Raw genomic sequence first — 13,901 nt, 5'->3', positions numbered from 1 at the left:
CGCCCCCAATGGCAAAAACTATTGACGGCCTCGGGGAAAAAAAAAAAAAAAAAAAGTAAGCGAGAGAGAAGCCCGACCCGACCCGAACCCGAAGCAATGATTGACATTTTAGGCCCGACCCAACCCGAATTTTGGGTTGGGTTGGGTCGGGCTCGGGCCGCCCGATCTTACCTCTAGCACACATACAACACAATCCTTTGGAGATTCTGTCATAGAGAGATATCCAACCAATTAGTGAAGAGGTTCACATAATTTATTGATGCTAGCACAGGCTTGAGTCCCAGCCAATAGCAATCACCTTGACCAAATCATCAAGCAGGCAGCAGGCCGGGTGGGTCAGTGGTGAACGCATCGACCTCACAGTGCAGAGGTTGTGGGTTCGATCCCGACTCCGGCCTTCCTGTGTGGAGTTTGCATGTTCTCCCCGGGGCTGTGTGGGTTTTCTCTGGGTACTCCGGTTTCTTCCCACATTCCAAAAACATGCATGGCAGGCTGATTGAACACTCCAAATTGTCCCTAGGTGTGAGTGTGAGTGTGAATGGTTGTTTGTCTATGTGTGCCCTGCAATTGGCTGGCAACTAGTTCAGGGTGTCCGCCGCCTACAGTAGGCAAGTAGGTAGGTAGTTGCATGCCCCGATAAAGCGGTTCAGAAAATGGATGGATGGATGGATCAAGCAGGCACACATTTTCTTGTCAAAAGGTTTTTGGATTCATATCAGGATGCACTTGTGCTTGTTTTTTTTTTTTTTCCGGCATCGTTAATTGACATAATACATGATATGCATACATTCTGTTCATTTGGTACACAAGACTTCACCCACTTTTGTGTTTACCAATTATAATTATTGATGTTTAAGCTTTTAAGGGAAACCATAGCTTTAGAGAGAGACTGCCTCTGCTTTGAGAGAGACTGCTATGCTTTGTAGTGCGAGGAGGCACCTGGTCACTATTGAATTACAAATAATATCCCCCATTCCCGTATGATCTGTGATGTAGGCTGTGTAGCTACTGAAGTTGTTATTTTTATTATACCCATGATACATTGCTGCCGTCAGGTGGAATCCTTGTACTTCCAAAATCATCACTTTTCTGGAGATGCCCAAAACAGCATATTTGTTTGTTCATTAACATTACATCGTCTAATAAAGCAGGCCATTTTCAACACTTTAGATTGGTCTAAAAATGTGTAAGACACCATCGATGTACAATAGAGTATGTACGGTTTATTCATCGAACAAATCTGCAGAGGCACACAAAGTAGCCTTGGGTTATTTCTTCTGTAACGTAACAGTGTAGCGGAGCTTTACTTAAACACCAACGGCAGTGTCATACTGCACTGTGCTTAATTTCAAAGAGAGTTTGGTCCTTTCTGGTAAAAAGTTTTATGGTGACCAAAACGACAGTGAATTATGAAATGTTTGGAGGCCAAAAGAAAATTGACAGATGAAATGTGTCAAGTGTGAATAGTCGTGGAGGCTGAGAAAAGATAGAGAGAAGAAAAAGACTAAATAAAACAGTGGGAGACAGGACGCGAGGCCGACCTTGATTCCAACTTGTCTTGGCATGGCCTCATCGATGTGACACGCATTATACTTGTGCAAGCTCTTGTCTTCGGCCTTGCTGTCCCTCCCTGTTTTTTTCTGGGGCGTCAGGCCTGCCAGTCACGATCACCCTCTCTGCCTTTGAGCTGGGCCAGCACGACATGCTACTCCCCCTTCAAGCGTCATCCCATTCTCCTTCCTCACTGTCATGGAGATAAGGGAGAAAAAGAAGTCAGGAACAATTTTCCAACAGTCACTCTTCCCAAATGGATTTGACTCCTTTTTTCCCTCTTGTGGCCGTGCAGCGGACTTTGGAGGCCATTTGGATGAGTGTTTACAGGTCCTGAGAGAAAATACATATCATGTGATTCTTCTGTTTAGTTAAAGTTGAATTCATTTTGGAAGTGAATTCAGATATAATTATTGGCCAAAAAATATAACTGCATTTATTTGTACAACAGACTTCTATAAATCCCAATGAAGCATAAATTGTTTCTCTGCTCGATAAGGAAAATTTGAAGTGTTCCATTGAGTCGTATATCTATTTTTCTATGTACATAAAATTGAAGGACAGTCATTTCATCTCATCACTCTCTTCACATTAATTCAATGTACTCTTTATAATACTTTTTTGGCTCTGTGTATGTTTGCGCCATGCTTTTGAACACTTTAAAACAGACAGACGGAACTAGAAGTGGGCGGTCGATTCTGGCTCCGGAATTTGCATGTTGTCCCCGTGTCTGCGTGGGTTTTCTCCGGGTACTCTGGTTTCCTCCCGCGTTCCAAAAACATGCATGGTAGGACATTCTATGCTATCCCTAGGTGTAACTGTGAGTGTGAATGGTTATTGTTTGTCTATGTGTGCCCTGAGATTAGCCGGCAGCCAGTTCAGGGTGTACCCCGCCTATGACCCGAAGACAGCTGGGAGAGGCTCCAGCACGCCCCGTGAACCTTGTGAGGGTAAGCCAATCAGAAAATGGATGAATGGAACAAGTGTCTGGGACTGAAAATTAGGCTAAATGACTCAAGCTCTCTTTTGTGTTCTTTTCACTTAGATTTTAAGTCTCATTTATAGAAAGAGAATCGTTATTTTGTGTATTTTTGGAATGAAACTTCCTTCGGAAAAGAGGTTTGTAGAATTAAAAATATTTGTAGATTGTTGTTGTCATGTTTTTGCTGACTTTCATTTAATTTAGCTTTACCTTTGTTTCGTGTTATGTTGAGACTTGACATTAAATTTTTGCTCACCAGCAGCAACAGCAGCCCAACTCGAGAACGACCTCCGATCGGTGTTGGGTGTGCCTTCGGGCCACGAACAGCTCCCAATCAACAACCAACAACTGGGTGTTCGGGTACCCAGGTCACAGCAGCTTTTGTAGCATCTATCAGACCCATTTGGAAGTTGCTCAACAACAACAACAACAACAACAACAACAGCAGCTACAGCATCAGACCCGGAGATTTTTCAGTGGTGTCACCGGAGTGATACAATAACTCACGAAGAGGGGACCATAAAATGACACATGCACATGCCTTTAAGTTTACAACTCAGAAGTTCTGCGTTGAACAAGACTACATGATACACATCGCGGAGAAATCAAATTTGATCAAACCATCCATAGTCTCAGTTTCGTGAAATAAAATGCACACACATAGATCACCTTGCCAAACACACTCATAAGAAACAGAAACAAATCTAAGCAGAAAGCAACATTTTGCTGGCCATACTTTACTTGATAGTGCCTTTTTCTTTTCCATGTCTTTGCTTTTGTGGAAATTCTCATAGTCTACTTCTATCTTATGCGAAATCAAATTTGATCAAACCATCCATAGTCTCAGTTCCATAGTCTACTTCTATCTTATGGTCGAGTTCACGAGCTAACAGCAAATCGGAGTGATCAATTGTCACTAATGACCAACCAATTTTGCACCCTGCATCAATGGCTCATTCATTCAAATCATACCTAAGAGGAACAGTGAGACCACAATCTCTTCATTCTACACAGTTCTAAACATTGCTTTTTAAATCTGTTACTGCTTGTATCATGAATGTATGTTTGCTGTTTTTTTACGAGACTCTGACTGTGGATGTTATACCGCTATGGTGGCAAATGGATGAGGAAAGACCGTGTTCCTGCACCGCGGAAAAACTCGAGGCTCCCGACCCTGTCCTGTGGGACCTCAAGGCTTCTGTTCCTGTGCCATTGCAACTCAAGGACCCTTTTCCTGCTCTCTGGTAGCCCAGAAGTCCTGTTCCTGCGCCGATGGCATGCCAAGAGCTGCCAGCTGCCTATCCATATAACCATTTGGCGGTTGGGTCCGCAGCACCAGTCCCCTGTCCGTGTCTCAACTGGGCGGTCCAGATTGGTGTGCCCATTGCCTGTCTACATCACAAATGGGCGGTATGGACCGCCATGCCACTTGCCTGTCCACGTCACGCCCGGCCTGCTGCATTGCTGCTAGAGTCGCCTGTCTCTCCAGTGGCACACAAAATCCTGTTGCTGCCATCTAACCCCCTGGCGACATATGGTGTGCAGACGCCATTCATCTTGGCTGTTCCACCAAAACCTCATGTCTGGCATCATGGATGCCCACCGAACTGGCGCCGATGGTCAGGTCCTTCAGTCTTTCTTCCACACCCCGTGTTTTGGTTATGCCTTTTGGGACACTTTCAATCGATCCTTTACGGTGGTTGGGGACAGAGATGTGAGGGGGCTGTCATGATCCATATTTTTGTCGACTTGTATGATTTAGATTTTTTTTTTTCCAACCCCACCACACAAAACCTGCGTTTTGAGAGTTGTGAAACCAATTTGGACATACGGTATACAGTATGAAAAAATCTAAATGAATGAATCAATAAAGTTTTCCAGTCACTCAAATTTAACTAGGCAGTAGCTTTTGGAAGTGATGAAATCATACACCAAGCTATATGATGTAAATTTCCCCAGTGTGGGACAAATAAAGGATATCTTATCTTATATGCACCAATTTGTCAAATAAGATAATCTTAAAAGGATTTGAATAACTGAAAAATGAATTTGTAAATAAAGAATATCCAGTTTCCAATCAAACAGGCAAGCAATAGCTCGAAACCTGGTAACATATGCGTATAATTCTGAACAGATCAGTCAGCGGTGGGAGGCGAAATATGCTGCACGCTTTGTCACGAACAAATTGAGTGTATTCAAGAGGAATGTAACGACAATTTTCTGGACTCCATAAATAACAGCTAAAATGTGTACGCTGGTGGAACTTCAATTCAAAGATTGCCAATCACACCCAAATAGACAACTAAACCCAACATATTCTGGAAAGATGTCTTTAATGCGGTCAGAGACCTTAATGAACCGCATATTCAACAAAACCTGATAATAACATCCTGGAGGGTATGGCAAGACCACCAATTGACTATAGTGCTTACAGCAGCAATCGCATGAATAACAATCAGGTGGTTTAAGACGCCTACACCCCGATCCCCCTACACATAATCTGGATTCTGAAAAAATGTGAATGTGGGTGTGAATGCCTGTTTGTATATACGGTATGTTTCCTGTGCTGGACTGGCGACGAGTCCAGGGCATGAACTTTACCCAATGTGTGTGTTCCAACTGTTTTCACATTTGGCCCTTGTATACAAATGTAAATAATATGCACAGCTGTAAAACAGACCAAATTGTAATGAAAGATAAAGTGCTCTCTTAGTTTTCCTTGAATCAGAATTCTTCATCTTCATAAGAAACTTTGAACAGTTTTGTGCTTCCAACTTTGTTTCAACAGTTCGGGGATCGTGTTCCTTCAATTATCAGCACGACTGGGCCTAGTATCCCAAAAGGTATGGTTGAATCAATGTGGTGTGGAAGAGCCCTGACCTCAACTCCATCAAACACCTGCGGAATAAACTGTGGGTCCCTTATGTGCATTGTGTACATTCTGCGGTTAACTCCGGGTTGTCCAGCTTGCTAATACATCACAAAAGCATTTGTATCGGGTTAATTAAATACTCTAATTCAGGGGTGGGCAATCCCAGTCCTGGAGGGCTGCTATCCTGCATGTTTTCCAACTCTCCCTGTTGCAACTCACCTGATTCAAATGATCAGATCATCAGCAAGCTCTGCGGAAGCCTGATATTGAACCTGTTCAGGGTGTACCACACCTTTCCCCCAAAATCCCTTTTGTTTATCTTACTTGAAACAGAACATGATTCAAAATCAAATCAGTCAAATCACAGAAAATGCAAATGTCATGAAATTATTGCATAAAAATAAGAGAATAATTGGAATTGTTTCTCAGATAACACAGTTGACCAACTTTGGGTTTTGCACTACATTCGGCTCACTCCCATACCACGTGTGTGGGTGCACCTACACGTACACATACAGCCTTGCGGGCATTAAAAGTCCAAATGCCAGGGCCGATTTTTCTTGCCAGTCCAGCCCTGGTACTGACTTATGTGGAAATACTAAAGTTTATAAAAATGTGTGCTTATGGTGTAATTTCATAATTTATTCATGTACCTCAAATAGCACACTGAGGTGTTGTTATTCTGTTATGGGCGGAAAACACAGTGTGCTGGATGTTTGTGGTGATGTGCAGATAAATGCAAGGGGTGACCAGCATTCACCCCCTCCAGGCACTTTTATCCCTGACCTGATAGCATCATGCACATGGCCCAACAGTAGTCAGCGCGCTTGCCTGGATAACTGATGGCTGAATTACAGGTTGAAGGTTGAGCTGGCTAGCGTGCAAGGGTAAGCAAGCAGCGTAATCAGGCAGTCAGAGGGTGCTTGGATCAATGGTCTTCAGTCCATCCCCTACAGCTTTTCATTTTAGCGGATGTTTAAAGAGTCATTTCAGACCTGGGACTGGAGATGAATGCAATCAATTGCATGCTGCGGATACAAGCCCATTAGTATTCTCAGAGTTTCCAGAAGCATGCAGTGAAGACTTATTTCTCTTTATTTATTGGGTATGTCCAGAGAAGCGCGATATCAAACTGATGCCATGTTATAATGCAGCTCAATGTAGCCCACCATAATAAAAGCTTACATAAAAAATTATTCTGATTTGCTTTTACTTCGTCGAAAGATTGGTCTCTTCCTTGAAGGTCTATCCGCAAGTTTATGCGCCTTTTCAAGACACCCAAACCATGAATTCATACATTTTCCAGGTGACATATCATGCATTTTGTACACAATTTCAAATAATTCACAGGTATTTTTGTCATGTTCCTGTGTTCTGAGGCTGAGAGCGTTTTTTTTTGTTTTTTTTCCCAGGCCCTGAGCCTGGTGGATGGGCAGAGCCTTCAGCTCACGCCTGCTTAGCATTTCAATCAGCTGGTGATTTAGGTGCTGGAAAAATGGAAGCTAGTCGCCGGAATATTGTAGCTATTTGCCTACATCTCTAGTTCGATTGTGTGCTTGTTTTTGCGCTACAAATCAATTGTTCTCACATTATCTTATTCTCACACAGAAGTAATTCATCCATCCATCCATCCATCCATCCATGATCAGATCCGTTTATCCTCACGAAGGTCGTGGGCATGCTGATGCCTATCATAGCCGCCTTCGAGCAAAAGTTGTTTTTTTTTGAGTAGGCAACCATCGGCAAGTGCTCTTCAAGAGCCTTACATTTTTTTGTTGTTTTTGACTTTTTGTTTTGTCACATGGTGTTTGTTGTTACGTCGTGTGGAACTGATGTGGATTGTTTTCAGCGTTTTTTGGCCACGACATTGGTCAAAAGTGAAGAATCTGTGCTTGGTGGTTGCGCCTTCTTGGCAGCATGCGTGGACCAGCACTGATTTTGATTGGGAGGAATGTTGGCGCCATTTTACTGTCGGTGCTAGACAGCCCCGGAGCGCTTGTCTTTTTTTCACTTGTGATGGGCAGCATCTGTCACAGCCCCGTTTTGTTCAGTGGAGATGTCGGCGCTGTTGGACAATCTGCGTTGGTGCAGCTGGATGGATGGATGGCTGCTGAAGTTGAGGACGAGGAGAGAGGAGCGTCGGTGCGGAGCGCCGATGCGTATTTGGAACTGAGAGTCGCCGCTTGGAATTGAAACGGATTGACATGGGACAGGAGAAGTGAACCAATTTCTCTTTTTAATCAATGGATGCTACAGCTTCTTGTTGACTTTGAAACTTAGCTTGTAGCCGATGTGTCCACATTTTGAGCATGACGTCTCTGATTCACTGGTGAAAGGACACTTTGATTCTCTCCTCTTTCATCTAGAACTGCTTCAAACAACAAAGCGTATGAGGGAAAAGTGGTTCGGACTGCACGACTGTCCGTGTTTTATGTTATGTGTTGTGTTTATTATTTTACTTTATGTTAACTGTTTTGTAAAGTGCTTTGTTACAGTTGCAGCTGTTGTGAAAGCGCTACATAAATCAGGATGTATTGTATTGTATTGTATTGTATTGTAAAAGCTGGGGCACACCCTGAAGCGGTTGCCAGCCAATCGCAGGGCACACAGAGACAGCCATTTGTGCTCATAACCACACCAAGGGACAATTTAGAGTGTTCCATTAGCCCGACATGTAATGTGAGTACCGGGAGAAAACCCACGCAGGGACACGGAGAACATGCAAACTCCACACATTAGTCTGACCGTGATAGTGAAAGTGTCAGAATGGTTTAAAAAAATGTAGCTCTTCATTCTACAACATTAATATTCTGTTTTGGGAAGGATAGGGCCAGGATGACCCATTTTTCACTCAAAAATTCTTACTTTTTTTTTTTTAATCAGAAAAATGAAATTACCTTGTATTTTCACCTTTATCAGTTTGCTTTGGAGAAATAAGTAAATAATTAATCTTGAAGCCACTGTTTTTCCTCGGCAATACACCCCCCTCATATCTTGAGTTTGATGTCAGCAAAGGAACTGAATACAATTAGCAAATTATAAAACGTTTAACTTATGTCAGAAAACTATGCTCATGGTCACCAAAATTTCTGTGGGCATTTTTACTTTTGTCCATTTTAACCTCTTAAAATATCGATATAATAACGATAAACGCTCTCCAAAACAGCTCACTATAACCCTTTTCTTTGATCATAATAATAAAAGACATTTGTATCGCAGCCTTCAAGAACCCAAGGACACTTTTACGTTCAGCCCCCATTGTGTGTCGACATGTATTTGTCAAGTCATTGACTCGAAGTTACAGCATCCATTCATATTTACTTTGGACTGCAATAATGCTGTCAGTGTTTCTGGTGCAAGCGATTTTCGGAAATCGGAAAGCACCACAAGTCTCTTTTCAGTCTTCTGGTCATTTGACTCATCAATTAACAATGAAAAAGGCTTTTTTCGGGAATGTTCAATAACATGACGTGTTGCCTCGGGTGCAAGGCATTTCTTCACAATATTTATTGTAGATTTCCATAATACAAAAAAACCCCCCGGAAATTTTCAGAATCCATATGATTTGTGCGATATGGCCATATACATAAGATTCACCACAAAATCCGTATAAAATATGGCTTAACCGTATGAGTTGACAGGTATGAAACCATCAAAGTCTGCTCTCTCTAACTTGGTCTCCAAACATCTAACCTCGGCTGTCCATTTGATGAGCTAATTTACAATCCAACCTCATCACTCCTAAAGCAAACCTCAACATCTTCATTTCAGCCACCTCCAGCTTTGTTTGCTTTTGTCTCTTCAACACCACTGTCTCAAATCCATACATCATGACTGACCTCACCGCTGTCTAATAAAATGTCCCCTTTGTGGCGACGGTGCACCGTGAGGCGACCATGACAGCCTGACACCCCAGGCCGCCAGGAGGTAACTTTTTCCTCCTTTTTTTGTTTTCTTTTTGTCCTCCTCCATGGTGATGCAAGCATTCTGAGGCACACTGACTCGGTCCCTGGCTGGTTCTCTGTTGTAGTCAGATTTTTATTACTTGTTAATCCGTCTCCATAGTGATGAGCTGCATCCTTGTGGTCGCCCAGAGAGCACTCTGAGGTGGACTGACCAGCGTGTGTATGTGTGGCCGTGTCACCATAAACCCAGAAGTGTATTTTTTTTGTATGTGTGAAAGCTTAAATTGATGAAGCTACACTCCTCAATAAGTGCTGGAACACAGCACAATTCTGGTTCTGAAATGCTTAGAAATGTCTCCAAAGATGAGTTGAATCAGTTTATTCCTCTGAGGTGGGCAACTAAGGCAAAGTTTAGGTTTCAACAAGACGCAGGTGCTTGGCCGCTGCTCCGCCATGTTACCTGAATTGAGTGGCCGTATAGGAATCACAAATTAGACAGGTACTAGAATTGTGAGCGTTGTGAGACAGTGTGAAAATCTGATCTGCTGGTTATGTAAACCCTTCACCTTTCATAGTTTATTGCAAACAATCAAACTGTGTAGATGCTAAATGTAAACCAAGTCACAGCCATATTATGAATAAAACGGTGAGGGGAAAAATGGATTTGTACAGCATGGGACCTTTCACTGAACAGAACATTTTCTCATGGATTCATATTACAAGAATCATCTGTTTCCTTTTTCTATTTTTTTACGATGTCTGATCACATTCTTTTCGGTGGTACATCCGTGCTGTATGTTGCACATAGAGCATATTTGACAATTAAAAAAAAAAAGACTTGACATGATTCATTTGTTTGTTTAAAAGTACTTGCTCGAAAGATATTCTCTCAGATTTATCTTCCAGAAGACCTCCCAGTCATTAAATTTAATTTAATCTGCTGTTTCAGCATATTGTTAGCGCCAAATGAAGAGACGGGTCAGCACAAGAAGCAGAAATGTACAAATATCAACATGAACTTTCAATGTGTGGGACAGATGTTTATTCTGGAGGATGACAATGAAGAGACAGTGTCTGGGATGCTGTTCTTATTGTGAGGGTACATAATAAGATATGAATTATGATTGACAAAAATGCTGCCTGCACTGAGATCAAGTCCAAAATGCCACTAGAGTTCGTGACTCAGCCAGTACCATATTGAGGATGTTTTTTTCATTTCACAAAAATGATGACTGATGTTCCAAATTTTTTTCTGACTTGTGTCAATTTTGAATTATTTTATTCTTAAATGCATGTCTGTAAGTTTCACCTACAGCAAAAATGATGGTTGAAGTTTGTGTACCACGGATTGACTATACAGCTGTTCAGGATATGTTTTGTTTTGTACTTGGCCTCCCTGAGCAAATAATTCTGCAAGTTTCGCCATTAACCTCTCGCTGACTCGGGGATGCATTTCAATTTCCACACTGCTACCTCTGTTAATGGCAAAGTAGGCTATTGGCACGTAATATGGCACACGCTATTAGTTGTGGAAGAGCCTTTTCATATGTCAAAAGTCAATGCCAACTGAACATCTTGATAGAGAAAACAAAGCTACATTGTTACAAAGTGTTCTCAAGAGCTGTCATTCTTTCTATATATTGAGTAATGTTTGAAGGAAGTCAAATCAACAGCAATTCGCATACGTTATGGGATCATTTTTTAGAACTCAAAGGCAAAAGGTGAGCTAAAGTGGAATGAAGGAAGGCAGGACAGAGGCACAATCGGGTCACCACAGGAGAAGACAAATACACTCAGAGTTTAAGAGCAATCAACATTGAAAGGGGTTGAAGTGAGGAAACACACGAAGTGCCACTGGTATCAGGACGAGAATTAAAAAAAAAAAAAAATATAATATATATATAACAACAAGTGCAATCCCCGGAAATACCTGGGATCTTTTTACACCGACTCCCTGGTTCACGACCCCGTCTCCCTCAAGTTGCTGACTGACGTCATCGGAAAAGTAAGCCGCATGCCGTGCCTTGTGCCAGAAAAGACCCCCTGCACTGTGACGGGACAGCGTGGGGGATTGGAGCTTGACCTGCTTTCTTTCTCAGGATAAAGTCATGCTTGGAACGGATTACCCATTCCCACTGGGCGAGCTCCAACCTGGATCTCTGATTGAGTCGATGACAGAATTTGATGAGACACTGAAGGTAGTTATCATGTTTGACAATGTACCTTAAGGCGGCTCCATTTGCTGCGTCTGCTGGGTTACTGCGCGTTTTTGTCACCAACAACTGTCTTTTTGTTTTACAGGACAAGTTACTAGCTGGGAATGCCCTGGAGTTTCTGGGCCTCAAAAAAGAAACATTTGAGTCACAAGGAGAGTGACTCCAAGCTTTGACGGAGTTCAAATCTCGTGGTCATAGTTGATTCAGACTCTGTTGTTGTTGATGGTTGCTTTTTTAGCAGTGATTTTAATTATTCCATTTCAGAAATTTGAAATTCAATAAGTGAGAAAAGAAACAACTAGACAAGAATATGTTTGGGCGAAATGGAATACGTTACAGTTTCTTAAGCAGACTTTGTAATGCAGCCAACACAATCAAAACGTATGATGTGCTGGGTTGTTTTATTGCAAAAATTCCAACATTAATCATACCGATTTTTGTGAACTGTGCATGAGCTACAAAAATTTCAATGATCAATAAAACACTTAACAAAACATGTATATATATATATATATATATATATATATATATATATATGTGCAAGAAACAAATTCCAATTTCCAAATATGGTTTCAATTGCTTTGTGGTCTTTGAACTGTTTTTCTCTGGTCAGAAAACAGGCAAAGAAATCTTGCTGAAATACTGTACACACACAGATCAAATTGTTTGTAACCCCTCATCGGTAATAAAATAATACAAAACACAATGTCAAATGTTTGTTTGTTTTAGTGTGTGTTGCAAGCAGCTAAAAATGAATGGCTGTAGTTTGGACATCCCTAAATTATTCCATGCCAAAAAAATGTGACCCTCCCTTTCAAAAAAGTAGGATATATGAAGTACTATATACTTGAGTATAAATATCTGAAGTTTACTCTTTCACACTAAATTGGAACAAATTAAGTTTTAAAAGTACAGGACCATATATGATAATTATCTGTCTGTGTAATTTTCAGTACAAGACAAGTAAGCATACTTCTAAGTTTATAAAAATGTAGTATTTAAAAGGTGCACTTAAAGTACACTGTCTCCAATTTAGAATTTAAAAAAGTTTACTTTATAGTATACTTGATTAAACTACTTTTTGCTTGGGGCTACCCCCAAATAGAAACATAATTGAGAATCGTTTCGAACCAGAAACAAAAACAAGGAACCAGATTTTTTTTTATTCAGTAATGGTTTTAATCCTTAAAACCCAGCCACTAGGGAGCAGTCCCCCTCCGTGGGGGTACACTGTTCGCCAGTGCCAGTCCCAAGCCCGGAAAAATGGGGAGGGTTGCGTCAGGAATGGCATCCAGCGTAAAACTTTTGCCAAAACGAACATGCAAGTTGATAAAACGATTTCCATACTGGATCGGTCGGGGCCCAGGATAAAAACGACCGCCAACAGTGCTGTTCACCTACAGGGTACTGTTGGAAATTGGACTACTGTTGGTCAAAGAAGAAGACAAAGAAGAGGAGGACGATTGGTAGAAAGAGGGAAAGAGAAAGAGGGAAAAGAGGAAGGTTAGAAGTATTAGTCTGAGGTTAGGAACTCTGAATGTAGGTACAATGACAGGGAAAGGCAGAGAACTAGCTGACATGATGGAGAGGAGGAGAGTAGATATTCTGTGTGTTCAGGAGACAAGGTGGAAGGGCAGCAAGGCTAGAAACATTGGAGGAGGCTACAAGCTGTTCTACCATGGTGTAGATGGGAAGAGGAATGGAGTAGGGGTGATTATAAAGGAAAAATATGCTAGACATGTAGTAGAAGTAAAACGAGAGTCAGACAGGTTGATGTGCGTGAAGGTAGAGATAGAAGGTGTGATGATGAATGTAGTCAGTGGGTATGCCCCACAGGTGGGCTGTGAGTTAGAAGAAAAGGAAAAGTTCTGGAATGAGATGGATAGAGTGACAGAGAGCATTCCCAGGGGAAAGAGAGTAGTGATTGGAGCAGACTTAAATGGTCATGTAGGGGAAGGTAACAGAGGTGATGAGGAAGTGATGGGCAAGTTTGGACTTAGAGATAGGAACTTGGAAGGACAGGCAGTGGTAGACTTTGCCAAAAGAATGGAAATGGCAGTGGTAAACACCTATTTCCAAAAGTGAGAAGAACACCTGATAACTTACAAGAGTGGAGGCAGGTCCACACAGATAGATTATATCCTATGTAGAAGAGGTAATCTGAGGGAGGTTAACGACTGTAAGGTGGTGCCAGGAGAGAGTGTAGCCAAACAGCATAGGATAGTAGTGTGCAAGCTGACAATGGAGGTGAGGAAAAGGAAGAGGGTGAAGACAGAGAAGAAAATAAAATGGTGGAAATTGAGGAAAGAAGACTGTTGTGAAGAATTTAGGAGTGAGGTAAGGGCAGTTCTGGGCAGCGTTGAGGAATTCCCAGA

General features: G+C 41.8%; 2 long non-coding RNA genes across 2 annotated transcripts in view; both read left to right on the top strand.

Annotated features, from left to right (window-relative positions):
• Positions 1-13,790, top strand: part of LOC109531398 (uncharacterized) — a 16,408-nt gene extending 2,618 nt beyond the window's left edge. The window contains exons 2-3 of the long non-coding RNA XR_002171166.1: positions 8,363-8,367; positions 13,195-13,790. This is a non-coding gene — a long non-coding RNA (uncharacterized LOC109531398). The remainder of the gene's footprint in view (positions 1-8,362; positions 8,368-13,194) is intronic.
• Positions 11,215-12,014, top strand: LOC109531396 (uncharacterized). The gene is made up of 3 exons (XR_002171165.1): positions 11,215-11,315; positions 11,410-11,508; positions 11,612-12,014. It is a non-coding gene; the product is annotated as an uncharacterized LOC109531396 (long non-coding RNA).
• Positions 13,791-13,901: the final 111 nt, after the last annotated feature.

The sequence above is a fragment of the Hippocampus comes genome, unplaced genomic scaffold (assembly GCF_001891065.2).
Source record: "Hippocampus comes isolate QL1 unplaced genomic scaffold, H_comes_QL1_v1.1 scaffold387, whole genome shotgun sequence".
In the NCBI taxonomy this organism is placed as follows: domain Eukaryota; kingdom Metazoa; phylum Chordata; class Actinopteri; order Syngnathiformes; family Syngnathidae; genus Hippocampus; species Hippocampus comes.
This window is presented reverse-complemented; position numbering and strand designations above follow the sequence as displayed.